Source organism: Bombina bombina, chromosome 2, assembly GCF_027579735.1.
Source record: "Bombina bombina isolate aBomBom1 chromosome 2, aBomBom1.pri, whole genome shotgun sequence".
Classification (NCBI taxonomy): domain Eukaryota; kingdom Metazoa; phylum Chordata; class Amphibia; order Anura; family Bombinatoridae; genus Bombina; species Bombina bombina.
The window spans coordinates 787,441,765-787,462,999 of record NC_069500.1 but is presented as its reverse complement, the minus strand read 5'-3'; the positions used below and the strand labels follow the sequence as shown (position 1 = coordinate 787,462,999).

The 21,235-nt window shown below is 39.0% G+C and overlaps 1 protein-coding gene across 1 annotated transcript in view; it reads right to left on the bottom strand.

The window, feature by feature from the left end:
- The window catches only part of SSBP4 (single stranded DNA binding protein 4), a 598,177-nt gene that overhangs the window by 67,509 nt on the left and 509,433 nt on the right, over window positions 1-21,235 (bottom strand). The window lies entirely within an intron of this gene.

Here is a 21,235-nt window from a genome sequence, read left to right as displayed (position 1 = left end):
GTATCCTTTGCAGAAACTTAGCTCCTTTACATGAGAACATACTGAGGTAGGCTCAGGAGCATGCACGTGTCTTGACGTGTCTTGTGTTTGTAACAAGTAAGCTTTCATGCAAAGTTGCTTCCTACAACGGATACCAAGAGAAAGACAATAAATATGGTAACAGAAGTAAATAGGAGGATTTCTTTTCATTCTAAAAAGTTTAATTTTGACTTTCATGTCTTTTTAAATGGCAGTTGCTACCAAGTTAATCCTGTCACTAAAACTAAGCATACAGAAAGAAGCATTGTACAGAAGCTTTTCATTTACACTTACTATGTGTTAGCAAAAAGCACATGCACAGTGTTTAAGCCAGTGTGCACATTCTGATATATATGTCGTATTAAAAGTTGAAAGTAAATGCCAACATGTGAGCGCAATTGGGATTTAGACTAGAATGATTACTGCGACTTCAGTGCCCTAAAATACGCTCAAATAAACAGTGTCACAAAACATCACAACAACAATAGTACATTTACACTCACAATAACACTATCTAAAAAAAAACAAAACAAATTACACTAAAAAGTTATAAGGTCTCAGGTGTTAGAGAAAAAAAGGACTGCACAGGTCTTAAACATAGAGATACATACACATGTATAAGTGTGTGTGTATATATATATATATATATATATATATATATATGTGTGTGTGTGTGCGTGTGTGTGTGTACATATGTACTTATATATTTAAAGACATATATACACATATATAGACATATATAAATATATAATCATGTGTATAAATATATATTTGTGAAAAAGACCATCAGATATATATTTAAATATCCCTTTAAAGGGACATTAAACACTTTGAGATAATACATTGCATATATAAAAAAGCTCTATAATATACTTTCATTATTTATTTTGTTCCTTTTTCCTGTAATTCCATTCTGAAATAGTGAGCTTTCAGTTCCTCTTAGAAATGTTATATTCCACACAGCCATTGGCTGCAAACTCGTGACCTATTTATAACTGTCCCTAATTGGCCACAATAGAGAAGGTAAACTAAGTTACAACATGGCAGCTCCCATTGTTTTATAGATATTAAAACGTTGCATTTATTTTGTCAATATTTACACAGGTAATGAAACTTTAACCCCTTAACGACCGAGGACGTGCCAGGCACATCCTACAAAAAGTGGTCGTTACGGACCAAGGATGTGCCTGACACATCCTCTGGTGTTTCAAGCGGTGGAAACGATCCTGATCACTTCCAAACGCTTTCAGGGTATTGCAGCGATGCCTCAGTGATGCCTTTTTAAGCACACCGATGCAGAGAGGGCCAGCAATGGTGCCAATCGTTGGTGGGTTGGATACGAGGGAGGCGGGTGGGCGGCCCATTGGTGGAGCAGTTCCTGTGCGGCAGATTCGAGAGCGCATGCGGGGGGCTGTGGCACACGCGGACTACACAGATTTAAAAGCAGGAGGGAGAGGGAAGGAGGGAGTGGGAGGGAGGAATAACTTTTGGGAAAAGGATCTGGGAGAAGGAGGGGTAGGGTATTGAGGGGGGGCAGCTACACTACAGAAAAAAATGGCTTTATTTTTTTTATTTCTAAAAAGGCCTAACATTTAGCAAACTGGGTACTGGCAGACAGCTGCCAGTACCTAAAATTGTGGAAATTAGGTAGAGGGGGGAGGGTTAAAGTGCTGTTTGGGGGGATTAGGGAGGTTGGGGCTAAGGGGGATCCAACACTGCAGCATATATATATAAATATATATAAAAAATGTCTGCCACTAGCGGTGACAATTGTGGTGTTTGGGAGGGAAGAGAGCTATTGGGGGGGGGGGTCAGGGAGGGATCAGGGGGTGGGATGTGTCAGGTGGGAGGCTGAGCTCTACACTAAAGCTAAAATTAACCCTACAAGATACCGAATTAACCCCTTCACTGCTGGGCATAATACAAGTGTGGTGCGCAGCGGCATTTAGCGGCCTTCTAATTACCGAAAAGCAACGCCAAAGCCATATATGTCTGCTATTTCTGAACAAAGGGGATCCCAGAGAAGCATTTACAACCATTTATGCTATAATTGCATAAGTTGTTTGTAAATAATTTCAGTGAGAAACCTAAAGTTAGTGAAAAAGTTTATGAAAAAGTAAACAATTATTTTTATTTGACAGTGAAATGGTGGCATGAAATATACCAAAATGGGCCTAGATCAATACTTTGGGTTGTCTACTAAAAAAAAAAGGGATATTCAGGGATTCCTGACAGATATCAGTGTTCCAATGTAACTATCGCTAATTTTGAGGGAAAAAAAATGGTTTGGAAATAGCAAAGTGCTACTTGTACTTATTGCCCTGTAACTTGAAAAAAAAGCAAAGAACATGTAAACATTGGGTTTTTCTAAACTCAGGACAAAATTTAGAAACTATTTAGCATGGGTGTTTTTGGTGATTGTAGATGTGTAACAGATTTTGGGGGACAAAGTTAGAAAAAGTGTTTTTTTTCCCATTTTTCATCATATTTTATCATTTTTTTATAGTAAATTATAAGATATGATGAAAATAATGGTATCTTTAGAAAGTCCATTTAATGGCGAGAAAAACAGTATATAATATGTGTGGGTAAAGTAAATGAGTAAGAGGAAAATTACAGCTAAACACAAACACTGCAGAAATGTAAAAATAGCCCTGGGTCCTTAACAGTAAGAAAATTGAAAATTTCTTTGACTGCATTATTCTATCTAGCATTTATTTAGTGTTTAATGTCCCTTTATGAATAAATAGAACATATTCTGCTATGTGCAGAACATTGGATTATGAAATATGCAATATTATCTTCTTATCTTGCGCTTTTAAATAACCGCAACTATGTTTGCACGACTTCTGGGTGGCTCCATTGAGGTCTATGGGGGAATGCGATTTTGCCTTTACAACTTCTCAAAGTCTATTTGTTACTGCGACTTTACGAACGCAAGAGCGCAAACTTTTTACTTTCAAATCATAATATGAGCGTGAATCTCTGAGAACAAAAATATTCTAGCGGTTTTAACACTCGAATGCAAGAGCAAACTACCACTCCGCTGGTAATCTGGCCATATATGGCTAAAAATATGTGGACTCTTGTCCATCACACTTATATGAGCTTGTTGGACATCCCATTTCACAATCATGGGCCTTAGTATTGAGTAGGCCCCCCTTTGTGGCTATAACTGCCGCAACTATTCTGTTTATGGGAATTTGTGCCCATTCAGCCAGAAGAGCATTTGTGATATATATCTCTTTACCTTTCATGATAACTACTTAGCACAGGTAGAATTTAATAGTCTCAAATGACAGTGACCTGAAATAACGGAGCGAGATAAGGAAAGCATTGTTATCGGTTCTACTATGTCAAGTCAGAAATATCTGAAAGACTAGAAACATACCTGATTATTCCAGCCTTTAATATTTAATGCACTATGTATGTTAGTCCCCTAACCAAGTAGATTTCTGTTTATAAAAAAATAATGCATTTAATTAATTGATTAATTAATTAATTAATTAAATAACAAAATAACCATGCAATCAGTACATGCGTTTTTTTCAGGCCGTTTTGTATTATACAACAATTACTGGGACTGATGTATTAAACTTGATGTATTATTTCCATGCCCTGCAATTCCTCAGACCATGGGCCTGATATTCAAAACCTCGCCTCTCAGGTGAGATATTCTAAGAAGTCTTGTCGATATGGTGAGGCCATTATAAAAAATGTAGAAACACAAATGTTATCTTGAGAAATGTTTATGTTGCTATGTAGTTTTCTCTATGTGAAACAGAGACTCCTACATTACAGTACAAGGTCTAAAAAAAAAAAAAAACAACGATTTTGCCTGATTTCTTTCCATGTCGGCCAGGTTTTAAAAAAAACAAAAACAAATTCACAATTCAAAAATTTATGGGGGTGGGGATTGTTGATACTTTATTTTCTAGTTGATCTAAAAGATTCGACTATACCCTATGTTGGTTCATTCTAGAACAAAGCTTCAGTAATGCTGTATAATGCTTATACCTAATACAGAACTCCAAACAAAGAATAAAGCTTCTGCCAGAAACTTCTTATGCTAATGTGACCTGTGAATCTCCAAACAATTTAGCAAGAAGTCCTTGGACCACTATGTTTTCCATTCTGTGTTAACTTTGAAAGCGCCAACGTCTTATATCGCTGTAAGCAAAACCAGATTACTTTAAAAAAAAATAGAAGAAATATGTTTTTGAATTGGCTAAAGCCGTCTTGCAGATTCATGTCAACACAATTAGTAAAATTACGATTGTTTGCGAACATTCAATCTTTTGTGTTCATAAATTAATTGATAATGAGTTTGCAATGTGTTACTTGTCCTACTCGCATAGAAGGGGTTATATTTATGGTATATTTTATAATATGTCTTACTGCGGCCTCATAATTAACATCTGAAGCTAATAAGAGACATATGGCAATCGCTGGTTTGAGTGTGTGAGCCCAAATCCCGGTAGGTACCATCCTGGCCAATCGCGTCCAGGCAAAAATAAGGGAAATAAATGATGCAATTAATAAAATCATTTTCTATCCAGCTAAGGAGATAAATGCTTGGCAGAGCCCAACTCGCTTTCGCAAGCTTGGCACAAATACGGCCCAGTCATCAACAGGGGGCACTGTGGCCTAGCTAATTCCTATTACTTGTCTGAAGAACTGTTATTTCCACGGTTTTGACAGCAACAAGTTTGTAAAGCTTTATTCCCCCTCCTCTCTCTTTCTCGCTCGCTCTACCTGCAGCATGCTATAAAAAAATAAGACAAAAAATGTTACCAGCACTGGGGTGAGAAATGTCTTATCTTTAACAATATCTACTTTGACTGGCTTTGTAGCTCTGCATACAAAGATTTAATATATTTATACTAACATGTCCAGCTTCGAGGATGGAGGTAAAAGAAACTTTTACTATATATTTGTAGTGAGAATTCGGTAGTATTTATTGTGGTATTGTTGTCCTTATGGTGCATTCCAGCTCTTACAAGAGACTTAATCAAGTTATCAAACAAATAGACAATCAAATATGCAGAATGTCAGGAAAATTGTATACAGGTCATTTAAAAAATAAATGATAACCCTGCACATATAACTAAAAATCTAACTACAGTGTACCAGAATATGTATAGAAGCTCTCTCTCTATTACTTGATAAGTGTCATAGTTTAATAGTTCACCATCAATTACAAACCTGCAAATTATTTCCAGGTATGTTATGCATGGGAAATACTTATACAAGCCAAATAATACTTAAGATAAAATATAGCTAAAATAACAAGACTAGGTTCTCACATTATTTCACTCTCAGAAATATCAGATATTTTGAACAAGCAGTATTCTGTAAGACATATGGTAAAGCCATCTAAATGATATTAAAATGCATTAATCATATCACATAAATAGTACATCAATGGGGCTCATGTTTTACTGTGATGTGTGATATCTTCACAAATCGATACATTCTACATATATATATATATATATATATATATATATATATACACATTCTAGTTATATTGTAGCTAGCTTAGGGTTTATTTTATAGGTAAGTATTTCGTTTTAAATAGGAATAATTTAGTTAATGATAGTAATATTTATTTAGATTTATTGTAATTATATTTAAGTTAGGGGGTGTTAGGGTTAGACTTAGGTTTAGGGGTTAATAACTTTAATATAGTGGCGGCGATGTTGGGGGCGGCAGATTAGGGGTTAATAAATGTAGGTAGGTTGCAGCGACATTGGGGGCGGCAGATTAGGGGTTAATAAATAGTATGTAGGTGTCAGCGATGTTGGGGCAGCAGATTAGGGGTTAATAAATATAATGTAGGTGGCGGCGGTGTCCGGAGCAGAAGATTAGGGGTTAATAATTATAATGTAGGTGTTGGCGATGTCGGGGGTGGCAGATTAGGGTTAATAAGTGTAAGATTAGGGGTGTTTAGACTCGGGGTTCATGTTAGGGTGTTAGGTGTAGACATAACTTTTGTTTCCCCATAGGAATCAATGGGACTGTGTTAAGGAGGTTTACGTTGCTTTTTTGCAGGTGTTAGACTTTTTCTCAGCCGGCTCTCCCCATTGATTCTTATGGGGAAATCGTGCACGAGCATGTTACACCAGCTCACCGCTGACTTAAGCAGCGCTGGTATTGGAGTGGGGAAATGAGCAAAATGTTGCTCAACGCTCACTTATTGTCTTTAAATGACGGGTTTCTGAAAACTCGTAATACCAGCGCTGTAGGTTAGTGAGCGGTGAGAAAAAACTGCTCGTTAGCACCGCATAGCCTCTAACGCAAAACTCGTAATCTGGGCCCTAGTTTCTCATTTTAACTAGATAAAAATGAAAAAGCATGAATTAAAGGAACTGTAAACACTTTGAGATTGTAATATTAAATTATTGATTTTGCATAGTAAAACAACCTATACTTTCATAATTTATTTCTCCCCCTTTTCTTGTAATTTAAATTTAAAGATTGTGGACTTTCCAATCTTGAAAACTGAAAGGGCACATGGCAGGGTTTATGAACATAACTGTGTCACACGTTATTTTATCATTTCTGCTTAACACAATGGAACTTGGAACTTTTGTTAACATAATGACTGTGGCAAACAATTGCAGAGAACAAGGCATTAATCTGTTCTAATACCATACAAGTAATTACTGTTGGGAACCAATACCCAAGCTAGAGGACATGGATAAATAGGTAGAAACAAGACAGGCAGTCCTAAACAGAAGGCACCACTGCTTGAAGAACCTTTTTCCCAAAAGAAACCTCAGCCGAGGCAAAAGTATCAAATTTGGAAACTTTGGAAAAAGTATGTAGAGAAGACCAAGTTGCAGCCTTGCAAATTTGTTCCACATAAGCTTCATTTTTGAAAGTCCAAGAAGAGGAAACTGCTCTTGTGGAATGAGCCGCAATTCTCTCAGGAGGATACTGTCCAGCAGTGTCATAAACCAAACGATTTATACTTCGTAACCAAAAAGATAGAGTAGTAGCAGTAGTTTCCTGACCTTAACGTTTCCCAGAGAAACAGACAAAGAGGACAGAGGACTGGCAAAAATCCTTAGTCGCCTGTAAGTAGAATTTAAGAGCACGTACAACATCCAAATTGTGTAACAAACGTTCTTTGGAAGAAGGATTAGGACACAGAAAGGGAACAACAATTTCCTGATTAATATTTCTATTAGAAACAACCTTAGGAAGGGAACCTAACTTAGTACAAAGAACCGCCTTATCAGCATGAAAAATAAGATAAGGGGAATCACATTGCAGAGGTGAGAGTTCGGAGACTCTTCGAGCACAAGAGATAGCAACAAGAAACAAAACCTTCCAAGATAACAACTTAATGTCTATGGAATGCAACGGCTCAAACGGAGCCAGCTGTAAAACTTTAAGAACAAAGTTAAGGCTCCAAGGAGGAGCAACAGACTAAAAGACAGGCCTGATTTTGACCAAGGCCTGACAAAAAGATAGCACATCTGGCACATCCGCCAAACGTTTATGTAGTAGAACTGATAAAGCAGAAATCTGACCCTTCAGGGTACTGACTGACAATCCCTTCTCCACGCCTTCCTGAAGAAAAGATAAAATTCTAGGAATTCTAATTCTACTCCAAGAGTAGCCCTTGGATTCACACCAATAAATATATTTACGGCATATCTTATGGTAAATATTTCTAGTAACAGGCTTGCGAGCCTCAATCATGGTCTCAATGACCGACTCAGAAAAACCACGCTAAGACAGAATTAAGCGTTCAATCTCCAAGCAGTCAGCTTCAGAGAAATGAGATTTGGATGAAGGAAGGGACCCTTCCTCAGGAGGTCCTTCCTCAGAGGTAGTCTCCAAGGTGGGAGAGATGACATCTCCACTAGGTCTGCCAACCAGATCCTGCGAGGCCATGCAAGGGCTATTAGAATCACCGACACTCTCTCCTGTTTGATACGAGCAATGACTCGTGGAAGGAGAGCAAACTGAGGAAACGGGTATGCCAACCTGAAAACCGAAGGAACCCCCAGAGCATCTATCAAAACGACCTGCAGATCTTTTGACCTCAAACCGTACCTTGGAAGCTTGATGTTCTGATGGGAAGCCATCAGATCCAACTCCGGCACCCCCCATTTGAGGACTAAGCTGGAAAACACCTCCGGATGGAGTTCCCACTCCCCGGGATGAAAAGTCTGTCTGCTCAGATAATCCGCTTCTCAGTTGTCTACTCCTGGAATGTGGATGGCAGATAGACAGCAATTGTGGGTCTCTGCCCACTGAAGAATCCGAGTAACGTCTTTTATGGCTAAGGAACTCCGAGTTCCTCTCTGGTGATTGATGTAAGCCACAGAGGTTATGTTGTCTGACTGGAACCTGATAAACTGGGCTGAGGACAACTGAGGCCAAGCCAGTAGAGCATTGTAAATCGCCCTCAACTCCAAGATGTTGATGGGAAGAGCAGACTTCTCCCGAGTCCAAAGGCCTTGAGCTTTTAACGAGTTCCAGACTGCTCCCCAGCCCAGCAGGCTGGCGTCCGTGGTCACGATCACCCAGGAAGGTCTCCAAAAGCATGTGCCATGAGACAGATGTTCCTGAGAAATCCAGCACGGGAGGGAGTCCCTTGACGACTGATCTAACTCTATTCTCTGAGATAGGTCGCTATTCCATTGTCTGAGCATGCACAACTGGAGAGCTCTCAAATGGAATCAAGCAAAAGGAATGATGTCCATGGAAGCCACCATCAGACTGATTACCTCTATACATTGAGTCACTGAAGGATGAGCAGTAACCTGAAGATAGAGGCAAGAGGAAATGGTTTTGTTTTTCCTCACCTCTGTCAGAAAATTTTTCATCAATAGAGAATCTATTATGGTCCCTAAGAATACTACTTTTGTAGCAGGGGAAAGGGAGCTTTTTTCCAGATTCACATTCCATCCGTGGGAACGAAGAAAAGACAACAATATCTCTGTTTGAGATTTTGATTGTTTAAAAGATGGCACCTGAACCAATATGTCTTCCAGGTAGGATGCCACAGCAATTCCACGAGAACAGATCACTGCCAAAAGAACCCCCAGAACCTTTGAAAAAATTCTGGAAATGTTTGTTCAGAAAGACAAATTTCAGGAATCTGTGATGGTCCCTGCGAATAGGAACATGAAGATACGCATCCTTTAGCTGTATGGTTGTCATGAACCGACCATCTTGTACTAAAGGAAGAATGGAGCGTATAGTCTCAATCTTGAAGGATGGAACTTTGAGAAACTTGTTTAGACACTTCAAGTCTAGAATGGGACGGAAAGTTCCCTCTTTTTTGGGAACCACAAATAGGTTGGAGTAGAAACCGAGACCCTGTTCCTGCACTGGAACTGGAACTATCACTCCCAGGGAAGAAAGATGTGGTATACATTTCATGAACACTTCTCTCTTTATCTGGTCTGCAGATAATATTGAGAGAAGGAATCTGCCTTTGGGAGGAAAAGTCTTGAATTCCAACTTATAACCCTGGGATACTATGTCCACAGTCCAGGGATCTGGGACATCTCGTATCCAGGCTTAAGAGAACTGAGAAAGTCTGCCCCCCACCTGATCCGATCCCGGATTGGCGTAAACCCTTTATGCTGATTTGGAATCAGCTGCGGGTTTCTTAGATTGTTTCCCCTTGCTCCAAGACTGATTGGGTTTCCAAGAAGACTTGGATTGTTCCTGTTTGGAAGAAGAAGGGGAAGGCTTTCCTCTGAATTTACAAAAGAAACGAAAATTACTCTGACAACCTTTAGGCCTATTCTTCTTATCTTGAGGTAGAAAAGACCCTTTTCCACCTGTAATATCAGAGATAATTTCTGCCAAACCGGGGCCAAATAAGGTTTTGCCCTTGTAAGGAATCGCCAGAAGCTTGACTTTAGAGGAAACGTACACAGACCAGGATTTCAACCATAACGCTGTGCGAGCTAGGACAGCAAAACTAGAAGTTTTAGCTCCTAGTCTAACAACCTGTAAAATGGCATCTGCAATAAAATAATTGGCCAACTTAAGAGTTTTAATCCTATCTTGAATTTCATCCAAAGAAGTCTCTACTTGAAGAGAATCAGACAAGGCGTCAAACCAATAAGATGCTGCACGAGTCATGGTGGCAATACACACTGCAGGTTGCCATTGAAGACCTTGATAAACATACATTTTTTTCAAATAAGCCTCCAGCTTCTTGTCCATTGGATCCTTAAAAGAGCAGCTATCCTCAACAGGAATAGTGGTACTCTTAGCCAGAGTGGAAATGGCCCCTGGTTTCTCCCATTCCTGTGAGATAATCTCCCTAGCAAGGTCTGGCACAGAAAAAAACCTCTGAAGTGGAAAGTTCATCAAAGAAACTATTAAGTTTACTAGATTTCTTAGGAGTGACAACAACAGGGGTATCGGAGTCATCTAAATTAGCTAAAACCTCCTTTAACAATACACAAAGGTGTTCAAGCTTAAATCTGAAGTATACCACCTCAGTCTCAGAAGAAGGAATCATACTGTCCGAATCTGAGATTTCACCCTCAGAAAGTCCCGATGTATCTTCCTCATCAGACTTATGAGAAAGGGCAACTTGGGAAGCAGAACTGAGGACAGGCACCTTACTTTCTGAATTTCTAGATTTCCTCTTGCGTTGTCCCTGTAATCTGGGAATGGCAGCTAATGCCGCAGATATCGCTGAAGATACCTGGGCAGCAATTTCTGCTTTTAAATAAACTCCACTAGGAGTTATAGAGGAACCACAGGGCACTGCATGTGAAACCATTGAGGCTTGGGACATAGCAGGAGAAAGCGGAGGTATTGTTTAACAGCATCATCCTGAGAGACATTAGGCTAAAAAATGTTACCTTTATTTTGGCAAGGTTTTCTTGACACAAAATTGCATAGGAGCTGCAAATTGTGCATCTAAACATAATAAAATGAATTCATGAGAGCAGGCTCTTGCTCCATATCAGACATGTTGTGAAACAGTAAATAAACTTGTACAGATAAGTTTCAAAGATTTTAATATTCAATTAAATTAAGCCAAAGAAAAAATATACTTTACATTTTATCCCAAATTAGGATCGATCCCAAGCTAAAATTATGTGAAAAAAATTAAGAAAAAACATTTAATAAACATCAAATAAACTTCTAAAATACCCCTCAGGCAACCCCACACCTCAATTACTGAGGTGCCTTACCGCTACCAATTAAGACTGGATCACCCAGAAATGGAGAAAAACAACTTTTTCCTCAGAAACATTATGAAGTAAAGCTGGTCATGTGACCACAACTGCCGAGCTCAAATTACTGCTGCGACACATAGAGGCACTAAAAATAGCTTCCTGCTACACTGAGTAACAGAAATATCCGTTTTTTTTCAAACTTGACAGTTTAAAATGTTGCATTGTTTTATTTTAAAGCAAAGGGGAAATTAATTAGCTGCTGAAATAGAAAAAAAATCTGCCTTACTTTCAGTTTAAATGTGTATTGTTTTATCAAGTAAATATGTGTCAGAAAATAAAGCTTAATAAAAACATTTTACCCTTTCTGTTTAAAAGAGTTTAAATGTTAGTCTCATGGATAAACAACTGGATAAAAGACAGAGAGCAACTAATAGTAGTAAATGGTTCATACTCAGACAAAGGTAATCAGTGGAATCCCCCAGGGATCAGTACTGGGCCCTGCTGTTTTTTATTAATGACTTGGGGCAAGGATTTAGTAGCAACATCTCTATTTTTGAAGATAATACAAAGTTGTGTAAGGTCATTAGGTCCGAGCAGGATGAACTTGCGTTATAAGGGGATCTGCAAAAATTAGAAGTATGGGCAAGTAAATGGAATATGAGATTTAATACAGGAAAATGCAAGGCTCTATATTTTGGAAGTAAAAATAAGTAGGTAATGTATTATTTAAATTGAACTAGACTTAGTCAAACAGAGGAGGAAAGGGATTTTGGAGTAGTAATAGATAACAAGCTAAAGATGGGTGCACAATGCAGGGCAGCAGCTTCTAATGCTAATAAGATACTAGCATTTATTAAAAGAGGCATTGCTGCAAGGGAGGAAAGCATAATTCTGTCACTATATAAATCCCTGGTAAGACCTCACCTAGAGTATGGAGTGCAGTTCAGGGGACCAAGCTCAAAACATTGCAGACCTAGAAAAAGTTAAGAAAAGGGCCACAAAGCTAATAAGGGGAATGGAGAATTTGAACCATGAGGAAAGGTTAGCCAAACTGGGTCTGTTTTCTCTAAAAAAAAAAAAAAAACCATAATTTATGCTTACCTGATAAATTTATTTCTCTTGTAGTGTGTTCAGTCCACGGGTCATCCATTACTTATGGGATATATTCTCCTTCCCAACAGGAAGTTGCAAGAGGATCACCCAAGCAGAGCTGCTATATAGCTCCACCCCTCACATGTCATATCCAGTCATTCGACCGAAACAAGACGAGAAAGGAGAAACTATAGGGTGCAGTGGTGACTGGAGTTTTAATTAAAATTTAGAACTGCCTCAAAAAAAGACAGGGCGGGCCGTGGACTGAACACACTACAAGAGAAATAAATTTATCAGGTAAGCATAAATTATGTTTTCTCTTGTTAAGTGTGTTCAGTCCACGGGTCATCCATTACTTATGGGATACCAATACCAAAGCTAAAGTACACGGATGATGGGAGGGACAAGGCAGGAACTTTAAACAGAAGGAACCACTGCCTGTAGAACCTTTCTCCCAAAAACAGCCTCCGAAGAAGCAAAAGTGTCAAATTTGTAAAATTTTGAAAAGGTATGAAGTGAAGACCAAGTTGCAGCCTTGCAAATCTGTTCAACAGAGGCCTCATTCTTAAAGGCCCAGGTGGAAGCCACAGCTCTAGTGGAATGAGCTGTAATTCTTTCAGGGGGCTGCTGTCCAGCAGTCTCATAGGCTAAACGTATTATGCTACGAAGCCAAAAAGAGAGAGAGGTGGCCGAAGCCTTTTGACCTCTCCTCTATCCAGAATAAACGACAAACAGAGAAGAAGTTTGCCGAAAATCCTTAGTTGCCTGTAAGTAGAACTTCAGGGCACGGACTACGTCCAGATTATGCAAAAGACGTTCCTTCTTTGAAGAAGGGTTAGGACATAATGATGGAACAACAATCTCCTGATTGATATTCCTATTAGAAACAACCTTCGGTAAAAACCCAGGTTTAGTACGCAAAACTACCTTGTCTGAATGAAAAATCAGATAAGGAGAATCGCAATGTAAGGCAGATAACTCAGAGACTCTTCGAGCCGAGGAAATAGCCATCAAAAACAGAACTTTCCAAGATAAAAGCTTAATATCAATGGAATGAAGGGGTTCAAACGGAACACCCTGAAGAACTTTAAGAACCAAGTTTAAGCTCCACGGAGGAGCAACAGTTTTAAACACAGGCTTAATCCGAGCCAAAGCCTGACAAAAAGCCTGAACGTCTGGATTCTCTGCCAGACGTTTGTGTAAAAGAATAGACAGAGCAGAAATCTGTCCCTTTAACGAACTAGCGGATAAACCCTTTTCTAAACCCTCTTGTAGAAAAGACAATATCCTAGGAATCCTAACCTTACTCCATGAGTAACTCTTGGATTCACACCAATGTAAATATTTACGCCATATCTTATGGTAAATTTTTCTGGTAACCGGTTTCCGAGCCTGTATCAATGTATCAATAACCGACTCCGAGAAACCACGCTTTGATAGAATCAAGCGTTCAATCTCCATGCAGTCAGCCTCAGAGAAATTAGGCTTGGATGGTTGAAAGGACCCTGAAGTAGAAGGTCCTGCCTCAGAGGCAGAGACCATGGTGGACAGGACGACATGTCCACTAGGTCTGCATACCAGGTCCTGCGTGGCCATGCAGGCGCTATCAGAATCACCGATGCTCTCTCCTGTTTGATCCTGGCAATCAGACGAGGCAGCAACGGAAACGGTGGGAACACATAAGCCATGTTGAAAACCCAAGGGGCTGCTAATGCATCTACCAGCACCGCTCCCGGGTCCCTGGACCTGGATCCGTAACAAGGAAGCTTGGCGTTCTGGCGAGAAGCCATGAGATCCAGTTCTGGTTCGCCCCAACGAAGAATCATTTGAGCAAATACCTCCGGGTGAAGTTCCCACTCCCCCGGGTGAAAGGTCTGGCGGCTTAGAAAGTCCGCCTCCCAGTTCTCCACGCCTGGGATGTAGATCGCTGACAGATGGCAAGACTGAGACTATGCCCAGCGAATTATCTTTGAGACTTCTAACATCGCTAGGGAACTCCTGGTTCCCCCTTGATGATTGATGTAAGCCACAGTCGTGATGTTGTCCGACTGAAATCTGATGAACCTCAGTGTTGCTAACTGAGGCCAAGCTAGAAGAGCATTGAATATCGCTCTTAATTCCAGAATGTTTATTGGAAGGAGTTTCTCCTCCTGAGTCCATGATCCCTGAGCCTTCAGGGAATTCCAGACTGCGCCCCAGCCTAGAAGGCTGGCATCTGTTGTTACAATCGTCCAATCTGGTCTGCGAAAAGTCATTCCCTTGGACAGATGAATCCGAGACAACCACCAGAGAAGAGAATCTCTGGTCTCCTGGTCCAGATTTAGTAAAGGGGACAGATCTGAGTAATCCCCATTCCACTGACTCAGCATGCATAATTGCAGCGGTCTGAGATGCAGGCGCGCAAATGGCACTATGTCCATTGCCGCGACCATTAAGCCGATTACTTCCATGCACTGAGCTACTGATGGGCTTGGAATGGAATGAAGGACATGGCAAGCATTTAGGATTTTTGATAACCTGGACTCCGTCAGGTAAATCTTCATCTCTACAGAATCTATAAGAGTCCCTAGAAAGGGAACCCTTGTGAGTGGTAACAGAGAACTCTTTTCCATGTTCACTTTCCACCCATGCGACCTCAGAAATGCTAGAACTATCTCTGTATGAGACTTTGCATTTTGAAAACTTGACGCTTGTATCAGAATGTCGTCTAAGTACGGAGCCACCGCTATGCCTCGCGGTCTTAGTACCGCCAGAAGCGAGCCCAGAACCTTTGTAAAAATTCTCGGGGCCGTAGCTAACCCGAAGGGAAGAGCTACAAACTGGTAATGCCTGTCTAGAAAGGCAAACCTTAGGTACCGATAATGATCTTTGTGAATCGGTATGTGAAGGTAGGCATCCTTTAAGTCCACTGTGGTCATATACTGACCCTCTTGGATCATGGGTAGGATGGTTCGAATAGTCTCCATTTTGAATGATGGAACTCTTATCTCCTCTCACAACCTCCTTTGTTGAGACTTGCAAGAGAATGACTGGATATGACATGTGAGGGGTGGAGCTATATAGCAGCTCTGCTTGGGTGATCCTCTTGCAACTTCCTGTTGGGAAGGAGAATATATCCCATAAGTAATGGATGACCCGTGGACTGAACACACTTAACAAGAGAAAAAATGCTTGAGAGGTGACATGATTACTTTATATAAATATATTCAAGGCCCATATACAAAGATGGCAGAAGCTCTATTTATTTCAAGAAAATTGTTTGTGACAAGAGGTAACAATTTAAGGCTGGAGGAAAGGAGATTTAATCTCCTGCAACGGAAACGTTTTTTTTCACTGTAAGATTAATAAAATTGTGGTACTCATTACCTGAGAAACTATAAAATGCCAATAGCTTAGATACATTTAAAAATCGTTTATATACATTTCTGGCTAGAAACAGAAATTAGGGATATGATTGCATGTGTTAAATGGGTCACCTTTCAATGGGATTCATTTAGGCTCAAATGGAGCTTTTTTGTAAGTATATTAGATTTGTATAGGTTGAACTTGATGTACTTCAGTCTTTTTTTCAACCTCATCTACTATGTTACGTAAAAGGTTCCTATCCCTGATACACATTTCTTGAACCCTGCTCAAGAACTAATTATTTGCTTTAATTGTTTTAAGTTATCTTCAAAAATAATTCAGACCTGATTATTGCAATAGTTTTATTTTAATGGACTGGTGACTGCAGAGAGTCAGACAGTCCTGAAACAGTGTGGTGCACGAGAGTGCAGAGATACTGTATCTGTAGCAAGCGCTTGTGTTAGAATAAAACCAATGGTAAAACCTGGCTTTAGAATATTCTTAAATAATCTCGCCAGCCTAGAATCGGCACCTGTATCTAATGTGTTCAGTCCCCAAAGACTCTTCTGTAAACAAAATCTTTTCATATTGTCTTTGAAATAAAGATGGCACTCATCTAGGAACCAACACTTTACTCTTCCTACTTTAAAAATAAAGTAATTATTACTAAAGTAAGTGCTTTTTATGTAAACAAACAAGTCATTTTAATTATTTCTTTCTATGATGAAGTAACTTCACAGGGTAATAAGTGTAATAAAAGTGAGGCCCAGTTACTATCATCTATCTATCTATCTTTCTATCATGATCTATCTATATAACGGGGTAAATTACAGGAACAACAGGTAAAATCAATCATGTACATTGCATTCATTTTTTTTTATTTATTATTATCATGCTGTTCGTTACAGAATGTAATTTTATCACTATCGACCCTCCAAATCTATGTGTTAACCCCTGCAAAAGGGTTAAGGGACCTGCAGAGAATTTTTATTATCAAACTTGCTTTATTTTCTAGGTATCCTTTGTTGTGAAGGAGCAGCAATGCACTACTGGGAGCTAGCTGAACATATATGGTGAGCCAATGACAAAAGGCATATATGTGTGGCCACCAATCAGAAGCTAGTTCCCAGTAGTGTATTGCTGCTCTTGAGCTTACCTAGGTATGCTTGTCAACAAAGCATAACAGGAGAACAAAGTAAATTATATAATAGATGTAATTAAATTGTGAATGTTTAATTTTGACTTTACTGTCCCTTTAAAGGGATACTAAACCCAAATTTTTGCTTTCATGATACAGATAGAGCATGCCATTTTAAGCAACTTTCTAATTTGCTCCTATTATCATTTTTTTTATTCTCTTGCTATCTTTATTTGAAAAAGAAGGCATCTAAGCTAAGGAGCCAGACAATTTTTGGTTCAGAACTCTGGATAGTGCTTGCTTATTGGTGGGTGCAAAAATGTGAACCAAAAATGGTCCGGCTTCTAAACCTACATTCTTGCCTTTCAAATAAAGATAGCAAGAGAATTAAGAAAATTTGATAATAGGCGTAAATTAGAAAGTTGCTTAAAATTACATGTTCTATCGGAATCATGAAATAAACTATTTGGGTTCAGTGTCCCTTTAAGCCTTATAGATAGATAGATAGATAGATAGATAGATGGATAGATACAGAGATAGTTAATGATAGACAGATAAATATTTCTCATCATTATAGAACTCCACTTCTGTGAACATCCCCATGATTAAAAAAAAAGGCTAGAGAATAATCACAGCTGTCAAACTAAAAATTTAAATATAAACAGTGGTAGACACACAACACCATGACAAAATGGCCTCTTTACTTAACTGCCGCCATCTGCTGCATATAGGGTTTAGAAAAATTGATATCAGCGTTTCCCCATTCCCAAGTACTGGAATCTTACAGATGACTTTGTCAGATACTTGGCTGGGATCATTGTGTGCTATTTGTTCCCTGAAGGATGTTTGTTTTATAGCAGTGAGCATCTTCCTACCAGTGTTTGTACATTTCTCCTCTTTTTAAGTCATTGGAAATGCTGAGTTTGTAATTTTATCGTACAGACCTGCCAATTTAGGAGACTTTATCTGCAGCAAAATGCAGATGTAACATCAGCATAAATATATACATTTGTAAGGTAAAAAACACCACATAAACTGCAGCATTCAAAATACATGTGCTGTAAAATTACACGTGAGATCAAACTGACACAAATACGCACACAACACTGATCCACATAACGGGATGACTCACAAAAAACAGACCTATACGGATACAAAGAAAACAGGCACACACTCAGACACGCAGCGACTAAGTACCTGATTAACTAAAGGTCTCTGAGATGGTGAGATTATTTAAGAATGCTCGCCTGTTCTTCTATTTCTAAAGCCACTTTCTACCTGAAAACAAGGTGTCTCGCTAAGGGGCGTATACTGCATTTTCGTATAGGAGGGAGATGCACACATTACAAAAGTGCAAAATGAAAATTGTAAAATAAATCATACTAAACAAATACCGTAATTGAACCATTCATACATAAATACAAAGGAAAAAAAATGTATTGTTAAGGTGCATCAAAAATCTTAACAAAATAGTTTACCAAAAATTGTATTTTATCAAACATTTTATTTTTTTATGTAAATTACACAGGAATACATTGTTATAAATATATACAGTGTAAATCGTAACTTAAAGGGACAGTCAAGTCCAAAAAAATCTTTCATGATTTAAATAGGGAATGCAATTTTAAACAACTTTCCAATTTACTTTCATCACCAATTTTGCTTTGTTCTTTTTGGTATTCTTAGTTGAAAGCAAATTCTAGGAGGTTCATATGCTAATTGCTTAGCCCTTGAAGACTGCCTCTAATCTGAATGCATTTTGACCACTAGATGGCATTAGTTCATGTGTTTCATATAGATAACATTGAGCTCATGCACGTGAAGTTACCCTGGAGTGAGCACTGATTGGCTAAAATGCAAGTCTGTCAAAAGAACTGAAATAAGGGGCAGTCTGCAGAGGCTTAGATACAAGGTAATCACAGAGGTAAAAACTGTATTTCTATAACAGTGTTGGTTATACAAAACTGGGGAATGGGTAATAAAGGGACTATCTTTCTTTTAAAACAACAACAATTCTGGTGTTGACTGTCTCTTTAAGTACACCAAATGTGCAAAAAACACAGAAATAAGTACTTATAAGTACAAAAGCCAAAGCGTATTTTTTGTTTTATCATAAAATAGGCTGAACATGGGCGTTCCAAGGCTGTGTATGAATTATTCTCAGATCCATCTTTAATTATCTGAACATTTCCACTTTACAGATTGCTCAGTTTTATTCTTGCAAACTAAAAGGTGGTTAGATTGTGACAAAAAAACGCAAAATACTTAGGGCTAGATTACAAGTGGAGAGCTAAATTATCGTGCACTCGCAAATGGACAAATTTGCTCGTTTGCGTGCGCATGATAATTAACCAGCCATTACTTGCTACCGCGAGTTGGCGTTGGCGAGAGTGGGGTGTTAAAAAAAAAATGGCACTGAAAAGTGCCTTTACATTGCAGTCTGTGTGTTCCCAGGAAATATATATGTATATGGTTATATACATATATATTTATGTGTTAATATGTGTATATACACAAATTAACACATGAATATATATGCATATAAACATATACACATATATTTATATTTGCTGCTATCGCTGCAGTACTTACCCCCATTGCTGCGCTTAACGAGACTCCCATTGGAGCCTATGGAAGTGCGCTCTCATGAGCGCAATGCTTCCTAGCAATGTGAATGCGAGCTCGCGTTCGCATTGCTGTCAACTTGTAATACCAGCGCACGTTAGCGTTCACTGGTATTGCTCAGTGGAGCGCAAATATCGCTTCCATGAAAGCGATATTTAGCGCTCCACTTGTAATCTGGCCCTTGATACCCTAATAGAAAAGCACATGCATACGAAAATAGAGGCGATTGTAAGATGCTTTACTCAGAAAGTAGTGCAATGTGTTTATTTTATGATGAAGTTGCTCTTAACTTCGCCCTACACAGCAAAGTTACCTTTTCTTTTTATAGGAGACATCTCACCACTCTCAGGGACTGCCCCTTTTTAAAGATAATTCAACCAGGGCAGCCCATGTGAGGGTTGGCGAGAAAAACTACGTCAGAACCAGCAAAGTTTAGATCATTGGCCCCTTAATCCTCAGATGGTATACAACTGAATGACACAGATACACACACTTGTACAAGAGATCAGAATTGTCCCAAATAAGCACGACTGCCCGTCAGTAATGTTCTCCTTTCTGCTAATGCTAATATCAAGGATGGAAGCTGGCACTGGTATTGGTCATCATTTTCTATTAAACATTCTGAATTCCTTGTTAAAATTAACCACTTTAATTTGCCTTTTCTATTATATTTTCAGCTGCACAAAGCCACCTCCATTTTTATGCCTTACATAATATTCCTCTTTTAATGAGAGGTTCCGGGTTGAAGGTGTTTCTGGACACATGATTAAACAGGCAGGACTAAGCAGCACAGAGTAGCTGTAGTCACTCTGAGGGCATTGGTGTTTAATGTCCCTTTAAGGCTACAGTGCTATATTACAGGGCCTATTAATGTTATAGCAGCTTCTTACCTGATTGGGCAAAATGATGAGCAACAAGTAGCCGCCATATTTTGATGATATAGTCTGCTGGCACTGACATTGTTCAGATTTGTTGTGGCAGACTACTATACAAAAAGTTTTGTTTATTAGTTCAGTTTGTACTGATCCACTGAGAAGGCCACACTGTGTACAGCAAATACTATTAGATACCTACAAGCAGGGCAGGACTGGTAAATCAGACCGGCCCTTTAAATGTTGGAAGACTGACCCCCTGAACCCCCACTTTTTTGTGTCTCGTGTAACAATTAACCAGAGCTATGAAGTTGCGATAACCCGTCACAAATTCTACTGTGCTGAAGCAACCGTGTTTACTTTCAACTCGTAATACGCAAGCTATTTCCTATGCGTGCAAAGAGCCGCGAAATGCCCACGCTTCAGTTATAGCTCCACTTGTAATCAAGCTCCATATTGGGACACATGATCAATCAAACTGTCCAGCACTTGATGGGTCAAAGCAGTGTTTTTCAACCAGTGTGCTGTGGCACACTAGTGTGCCGTGAGAGATCCTCAGGTGTGCCGCGGCAGACTGACAACAGTGCGGGGTGTCACTCTTTTAAATTTTTAAATATTGGAAGGTATGTGCCAGGCTCATCAGGCATCATTTACAACCATGGCATTGACATTCATTCACAGACAATCATTGTGATTGCTTGTGAATGAATGTAAATATGTCATGTATAGTTTGTAGGAGGCATGGCATGACAGCACAGTACAGTGTGTGTGTATATATATATACTGTATTAGGCTACAATGTGTGATTTTGTAAACTTTTGGGATGGTGGTGTGCCGCAGGATATTTTTATGTAAAAAAGTGTGCCACGGCAAAAAAAGGTTGCAAATCACTGGGCCAAAGAATTTCTAGAAGTTGTGAATTCAATAATAAAATAGGATAGAAGAAACCAATGAAGCTAGATTGACATAAT